The sequence below is a fragment of the Sciurus carolinensis genome, chromosome 6 (genome assembly GCF_902686445.1).
Source record: "Sciurus carolinensis chromosome 6, mSciCar1.2, whole genome shotgun sequence".
Taxonomy (NCBI): Eukaryota; Metazoa; Chordata; class Mammalia; order Rodentia; family Sciuridae; genus Sciurus; species Sciurus carolinensis.
In genome coordinates this window covers 140,323,367-140,331,755 of record NC_062218.1, presented here as the reverse complement: position 1 = coordinate 140,331,755, position 8,389 = coordinate 140,323,367, and positions in this window count along the sequence as shown.

The following is an 8,389-nucleotide window of genomic DNA, read 5'->3' as shown; positions in this document are numbered from 1 at the left end:
GGGAAGCCCCAGGAGACAGGGAAGGTACCCTTGCAGTGGTCAAAGGAGCTCAGAAAAGTTGAGCTCCTTTCTCCTGACCCTGTCCAACTCTGGAAAACTCAGTGCAGGGAATGCTTCCAGAGGCCAGAGTGTTGGAAGAGTGCATTTCTCACCATTTCCCTAAGATGTCCCTTCCAAGCCTGTAAATGTCAACCTGCCCAATTGTAGCAAAGGTGACCTTAATTGTAATGCCAGGAGGCTACCAACAGGCACTGAAAGCAGAGGACCCAGTAATAGTGTGAAGACCCAGGGAGCGAGACATGCTTGGGTCCTCTGCTTGCTCGGGGAGAAAGATCCGATTCAATGGATCCAGCGTCTGGATGGGAGGGGCCCCTGAAGGAGGGCCCAGGAGGTAAAAGCCACAGCCTGCCACAGCTATCGAGCGGGGTCTGTGCCTCATCCACAAGTCCAACCTGCTCTTTGAACAGAGAGGGAAACAGCCCCAGGGAGGTGAGAGACTTCCCCAAGGTCACAGGGTAAGGCTGCGCAGAGCTCAGAGCTTTGTTTCTTGACTGACCAGGGCAGAGGGGGACATGGCTCAAAAGCCCCCGAGAGTTCATACTTGTGTTCTGGAGCTCGGAAAGGGTTCCATCTGGCTGAAGGCTTCTCCCAGCCTGGACCTCCTCTTGGGGACTTCTGGAGCTTCCCAGAGAGCTGGTTTGGGTGGGGGTCTCTCTTGACACATTCATTCAGCAAATATTTATTGAGTGTGTACTCACAAAAGTGAGGAAGTGTTAAGCGAGGCCTGTCCCCATGTCAAGTGTAATGGTTAGCGCCATGGGTTCCGGAACCATTGAGCTAGGGCCAAACTTGGGTGCCCTTGCTTGCTGCACCGAAACACAAGAGAAGCTACAGAGGCAGGGACATTCACACAGACCCACAGAGTGACCTGCACACACACAGGCACAAACACAAAGATGCATGCTTCCACTGGGTCCACACACAGAGGAGTACGTTACACGTGGACACGGGTGTCTATGTGCACACGTGTGTATACACGTATGTGCACACACACGTGCAGAGCCTCCTTACGCTCTCCCCTGTAAGTCCACCAAAGCCGCACTGGAGGTGACAGCTACATATTCTGGAAAATTCGACTTCCTAAATGCTGCCTGACCTGCCTCCAGGGGTGCCCGTCCTTCCCCCACAGGCCCTGCCATTACCCGCACTTGCTGAGTAGAGGCTGGAACCCAGGACTCAGCCCCTCCTGCCTGACTCACTCCCTCTGGGGGCCACCGAGCTGCCTCGTCCCCACTCGCAGCAGCCTCTCAGGCCCCGGCACCTTCAGCCCTGGCCCTGACTCGTCCTGCCTCAGCGCAGCACAGAGGCCTGTGGTTTGCACGAGTCAGGGCACAACCCCAGCTGCGGGTGGGGTGATGTTGGTGGTGGAAGGGGAGGAGGTCACTCCGGGAGAATGGCACTGGGGGAGTAGGGGTAGGCTGTGGGTCTGGGCAGGGGTGCAGAGTATGAACCAACCAGCCCTGCGGGAGAGCCAGCCTGTGGGGGCCAGCGGCGACCCCAGGACCGTCTCTAACTTGGATCCCCCTCACCTTGGAGCTCCTGGGCCCTGCTCTGCCCCTCTCCTACCTACATTGGGATGAAGAGTCTGTGGTGCCAACGGGATGGCTTACCCAAGCCTGTGACCCCCACTTTTGGATCACATTCTGTGTACCCAGCACCTCCATTTCCAGCTCACTGAGCCCCAGCTAACTTCTGAGGACTCCACAGGGGTCTTTCCTTCAAGGGCAGGCTGCACACCCCTGAGGGTGGCCTGAAGGGTGGCCCAGTGGTTTGCTAGGGAGACCTAAGGGTGGTGTGGACCGAGCCTGGGAAGGTGGGAGGAGATGCCTTAGCCCCTGGGAATAACCACCTTCCTTGTGGGAAGAGACAGCTCAGCAATCAAGGCAGGTGGCTGCCCCGCTACTCCACACCCTGATTTTGTGCCCTGTGATACTTGGGGTTGACCTGCCTGGAGTCAATCCTGGGGAGGGACGTGGAGGCCTCCCCAGGCTGCCTGCCAGGTTGAATTCCTGTTACAATGGTAGAAGCATGAGGCTGCGTGTCAGAGAACCTGGGCTCTGGCCAGACCCCGCTGGATAGGAATGCAGGCTCTGGGGTTAGCTACCTGGGTTTCAAAACTCTGGGACTTTCTAGCGGTGTGACCTCAGACCGGATCACCTTGGTGAGCCTCAGTGTTTTCATTTGACTCATGACCCCAGTAATTGTCCCTCCCTCGTGTGGAACAGTGAAATGCTTAGCAAATGGCTGGTACTAGTAAGGGATTAGGCTGGTAGCTGATTGGCTGGATTGTATGTGGCCCTGGTTGAATCCCTTGCTTTCTCTGAGTTTCAGAAAAGAAGCCATGCTGCTCAATTCAGTGATGTCTAAAGTTTCTTCAACCTAGGATTGGGTCTGAGGGAGAAGCACTTACTACCCAGAAAGCTCCATGTGTAGAGCACAACAAACCCATCAAATATTCTCCCAGAACAAGCCAGCTGGTCTCACAGTGACTTGGAACTGGAAAGCCTCATCAAAGGGCTTGGAGAGAAAAGCGGCTCTCAGAGAACCACACCCCCTTCCCACCCCAGGGTCTTTGCACACCCTGATCCCTTTATCGGAAGAGTTTCTCTCCCGCTCCTCACTGTAAACTGATTTCAGATATTAAATCAAACATCACTTCCTTAACTTTCCTAGGAAAGCACAGATTCTCTGCAGAGTTTCTAATTATAATCCAATCGGGTGGTTGTTTGAGGCTACTTCTTCCAAGAGGCCTTTTTCCAGTTGTATTGAAAGCTTAGTGCCCGCCCGTCATGCTCCTGAAGAGTACTGCACTTTGCATTTCTCATTGTTTAAAAATATGGTCAATTTCAACTTAAGACTAAGGGGAGAAGAGAGTCACTCATCCTGGAGACATGAGATCAAGACGGGGTTCCCCACTGCATGTCCCCAGGTGCTCCAGGATTGCCTCATCCACAGTTGTGTACCTAGGATGTAGAACAGAGCTTTGTACATTGAAAGGTGAATAATTGCCTACCCTCTCTTCTCTGTGAACTCTCCCTCCCTCTCTCTCTCTCTCTCTCTCTCTCTCTCTCTCTCACACACACACACACACACACACACACACACACATATCTCTTTCACCCTCCTTGCCTGTCACAGTGCCTGGCAGAAAATAAAATTCTCAATTAGTACTGTTACACAAATGGATGGATGGATGGATGGATGGATGGATGGATGGATGGATGATTGGATGGATGGACGAAAAAGCAATCCTCCTCTACTAGAGTTAACCCTCTGGAAGGCCAGGGATCATGTCCTAAATGATGTTTTTTCCATCTCCTCATGAAAATGGGATTGAGCATGGCCCTGGAGGAAATGTCCCTGGAAGAGGAGAAGATTCTCTGGCTTCCCCTTCAGGCAGACAACATGGCTGCTGCTTCCTCACTTTTCAGCCACTGACAACCTGCCTTGTTCTCCCATCTGGCTCCCAACTTTCTTTCCAATATTGATTTCCAAAGCTTCCCTTCAATCTTGGGATCAGTCTGGAAGCCCTCCTTTGGTTCCCTGAAGCCTCCTATTTTCCTTGTCCAACAGTCACCGTGGAGAAAGAGCAGGAGGAGAGGTACAATTTCAGCGAGACGGTGGCGTCTGAACCTGGCCTTGAAGGATGAGGCTGCGGGTGGAATAGAAGACAGCAAGGGAGGAAAAGCGTTTCAGAAGACAGAATTGTCCGCAAAGCTCCCAGGGGAACCAGCTGAAATTCCTAGCAGGGTGGTTGCTTCCCTGAAGAACATGGGGTTCAACATTTTGTGTAAAGCAGGATGGTGAGGACTGGATGAGAACCCTGGCTTGGTAATTTGAGAGAAGGGAAGCAGTGGTATTGTCAGCAACGAAAAAACTGAGACGTGGCCTTTCCTTTGAAAGAGGCCCCCGCGCCTCTGGGCTCCCGGCCTTGCCTTCCCTGGGCCTCAGCTTCCTAATCTACAAAACGAATGTTTTGGATACTGTGATCCCTTCAGCTCGTTCCAACTCTGAAGTCCTGTGACTGGAGCTAAAGTTCCTCTTTGGCTTCTCGTTCTCGTTTTGGGTGGGTCCCAGGACTTGTGACCAGATTTGAGGTCAGTTTTGCAGATTTCAAGACAAACGAGGGCTCTGTCTGCAGCCAGTGCCCATTTCCTGTGCCTGGGGCTTTGCCCTTGTGCTTGGTGTGGCCAGCTGTCACCATATCCATGGTGTCACCTGCCCCTACCAGCCTTTCATCCTCTGGGCTCCTGGAGCATCCCCAGAGCTTGGCCAGGGGGAAGGTGGTGCAGCAGGTCAGGGTAGGCGGGCGGAGTGGAGCTGTGGAGGCTGGCAGGGCCTTTGTGGGCACCCTGGTGACAGTTGGCTCAGTGGTCCGGGCTTTGGTCTTCCTTTCCTATACCCACATATGTTTCTTGCAGCCAATAGATTTTGGAATGAATCAGACCTGGCTATGAATACCCTCCTCGCCATTTAGAAGCTACTGGCATTTGGTCTAGTTATCTGACTTTTCTGAACCTGAGCTTCTCCATCTATAAAATTTGGATAATAGTAACTATTCATTTGTCATTAGCTTAATTTGCACATCAATTCATCCATATCTGCCTTATCAAATAAATGCTTAATACCTACTCCATGCCCACACAATGCAAAGGACTCAGTGGTCAACAAGCCAACATAGTCACCACCCTCATGACTCAGGGTAACAGAAGTGCTGGCCTGCAGGTCCAACACGACAGCCACTCACCACCCGTGGCTACTGAGCATTTGAAATCTGGCTAGTATGACTGAGGAACTAAATTTTAAATTTTGCCTCATTTAAATTTAGGTTTAAAAACGGACACTCAGTTCACTTTTAAGCATGCTTGATATCACCCGGAAATGTAAAGCTATTTTTCCAACTCTGAATTTTATCTAAATATAAATCTAAATATAGATCTAGTATCACCAATGGAAATTCAGCATTTGAATCATGATGTGCTAGAAGTTTATAAAAACACATTGGATATTAAAGATATTGTAATGAAAACCATCTAGCTAATATGTGTTTGAATATTGACTATGTGTTGAAATACTGCAGATGTGTTGAGTTAAATAACAACATTTTTTCCAAAATGATTTTACACTGTTTCTTTTCTTTTCTTTCTTTTTTTTTTTTTGTACCTCCTTGTTTATTGGAACAACATTCACAACAGCAAAACCATGGAATCAATGTTCATCAACAGACGAATGGACAAAATGTGGCATATAGTACACACAATGGAATACTATCTAACCATAAAAAAGAAAGAAATCTTGCCATTTACCACAACATAAATGCACCTAAAGAATCACCTGTTTCTTTTCAAATGGGGTTCTTGGAAGTGTAAAATCACATTTGTGGTTCATAGCATATTTCTGTTGGATAGTGCCACATTGGGCAATTAAATGATTATGGTGTGAACTCACAAGACTGTGATGCTGTAAATGGTAAACTATAGGCAGAGTGCTTAATCAGGGTAAGCACCCCATCAGTATTAGCTACAGCTAAGCATCAGGCATGGAATATATCCCACATCTCTCCTTTTCTTGGCTTTTATAAACAGAGCCTGCCTTGGGTCTGAGCTCTAGCACCTATTTCTGGGGGGTGACCTCTTTCCCAGGAGTCTCTGGGTCTTTCATGCAAACAGGGTCTTCCTGGACTTGCCCCATAGACCTCTGGAGACTGAGACGTACCTACCACAGTCTGGGTCCAAGGGGGCCCCCAGAACTCCACTTGAGACTGTTTCTGCCTTTCATCTCCCTTCTCTTCACCAGTGCACATTCTTTTCCCTTCTCAGAATCTGGTCTGTTCTTCAGGACTTTCTAAGACACTTTTGGATCTTATAAATTGACAAGATTCCCTATAATATGTGGGGCTCAATATAGGATTGTTTTGTTTTTGTTTTTTGCCAAGCAAGGTCATTAAAAAGAAGAAGAAGAAGAAAGAAAAGAAAGAAAAACCTCAGTTACCTCTCCTAACACATTGTTTTTAAAGAGAAGAAACATTTTTAAAAGTGGGACCTGCTTTTGCAGAATTTGACAAGCTAATTTTAAAATTCACGTGGAGCCTGTACGGTGTCACACGCCTGCAATCTCAGTGGCTCAGGAGGCTGAGGCAGGAGGATTGTGAGCTCAAAGCCAGCCTCAGCAACTTAGTGAGACCCTGTCTCTAAATAAAATACAAAATATAAAAAATAAATAAAATACAGAAAAGAACTGGAGACCTGGCTCAACGGTTAAGCACCTCTGGGTTCAATCTCTGTTACCAAAAAAAAAAAGAAAGTAAAAGAATCATATGGAAAGGAAATGCAAAGGACTCCGAAAAACAATCTTAAAAAAGAAGAAAGTTCAAGGAACAAAGTTGCATAGTTTCTGATTTCAAAATTTACTACAAAGCTACTGTAATCTACATGGTGTGATATTGACACAAGAATAGGCATAGAGATTAATTGAATAAGATTGAGAGTCCAGGAGTGGGATATAGCTTAGTTGGTAAAGTCCTTGCCTTGCATGCACAAGGCCTTGAGTTCAATCTCCAGCATCACCAAAAAAAAAAATAAAAATAAAAAATAAAATAAAACCGAGAGTCCAGAGATGATCACTTGATTTTGACCAGGGTGCTAAGATAATTCAATGGAATAAAGAATAGTCTTGTGAATAAATAGTATTTGGACAACTGGAATGAAAAAGAGCAAATTTGGATGCCTATATCACACTTCACACAAAAATTAGCTCAAAATGTGTCATGGGCCTCATCAATTTTCGGGTAAATCTTGACAACTTTGAATTAGGTAATGGTTTCTTAGATGTAACACCAAAGCGTGAGCAAAAAATTGAGTATCGACAAATCAGACATCATCAAAATTAAGTTTTTCTGTTTTAAATGATAACAGCAAGCAAGTGGAAGGACCCACAGAATGGGAGAAAGTAGTTACAAGTCGTGTGTCTGATAAGGGATGTGTATCCATGAAGAACTCTTACAACTCAACAACAAAGACAAATAACCCAATTAAAAAGTGGCAAATGGTTTGAATAGATATTTCTCCAAAGAAGATAAACAAGTGAGTAATAAGCACATGAAAAGATGCTTAACATCTTTAGTCATTAGGAAAATGCAAATGGAAACCACGAGATCCCACTTCACACCCACTAGAATGGCTCCAATAAAATGGATAGATAATAACAAGAGTTGGCATCGATGTAGAGCAATTGGAACCCTCATTCAAGGCTGGTGGTAAAGCAAAATGGTGCAGCTGTTTTGGGAAACAGTTTGGCAGTCCTTCAAAATGCGAGAGGCAGCTATTCTACTCTCATGCATCTACCCAAGAGAAATAAAAACGTGGACGCAAGAGAGAAAGAAAGGAAGGAAGGGAGCAAGGAGGCGGGGAAGAAGGGAAGGAGAACTTGCATGCAGAGGTTAGTAGCAGCATTTTTCACCATAGATAAAAAGCAGACAAGGCCCACATGTTCATCAACTGGTGCATGGATAAACAAAATAGGGTATTTTGACAGAATGAAATTTTATTTAGCCACAAAAAGAAATGAAGTAGTTAACACTGCTACATCAAGGATGAAACGCAAACATTAAGCTAGTCACAAAAGAACAGATACAGTGTGATTCCATTTATGCGAAATGTCCAGAATTGTCCAATCCTAGATTAGTGGTGACCTAGGACTGGGGGTGAGGGAAGGGAGTTGGGGAGTGACTGCTGATGGGTGTGAGATTTCTTTTAGGAGGTGATGAAAATGTTCTAAAATTAGGTTATGGAGATGATTGCGTGATTCAGTAAGTAGTGTAAAAGCCATTGACCTGTACGCTTTCTTAAGTCTTTCACTTTTTTTTTTTTATGGGGGTGGGGATTGAACCCAGGGGCGCCTAAGCAAAGAGACACATCCGCAGCTTTTTTAATTTAATTTTTTTAATTTTGTGACTTGGTCTTGCTAAATTGCTTAGGGCCTCCCTAAGTTGCTGAGGCTGGCTTTGAACTTACAATCCTCCTGCCTTAGCCTCCCAAGTTGCTGGTATTACAGATGAGCACTACTGGGCCCAGCTTGACGTGTGTACTTTCAAAGGGTAACTTTTATGGTGTGTAAACTGTATATCAATAAGACAGTTAAATAGAAACCCATAGGACAGATGGCATCGTTGTTTAAGGGGGCAGGGCTCTGGTGGCCCAAGGTCTTTGGTGTGTCCCAGCTCTGTTGTTCTTTGGGACCTTGGGCAATTCATTGACTAAACCTCACTTTTCTAAACTAATAATGGGACTTATCCCATCCATGGAGGATTTAGGAGGACGAAACAAGAACA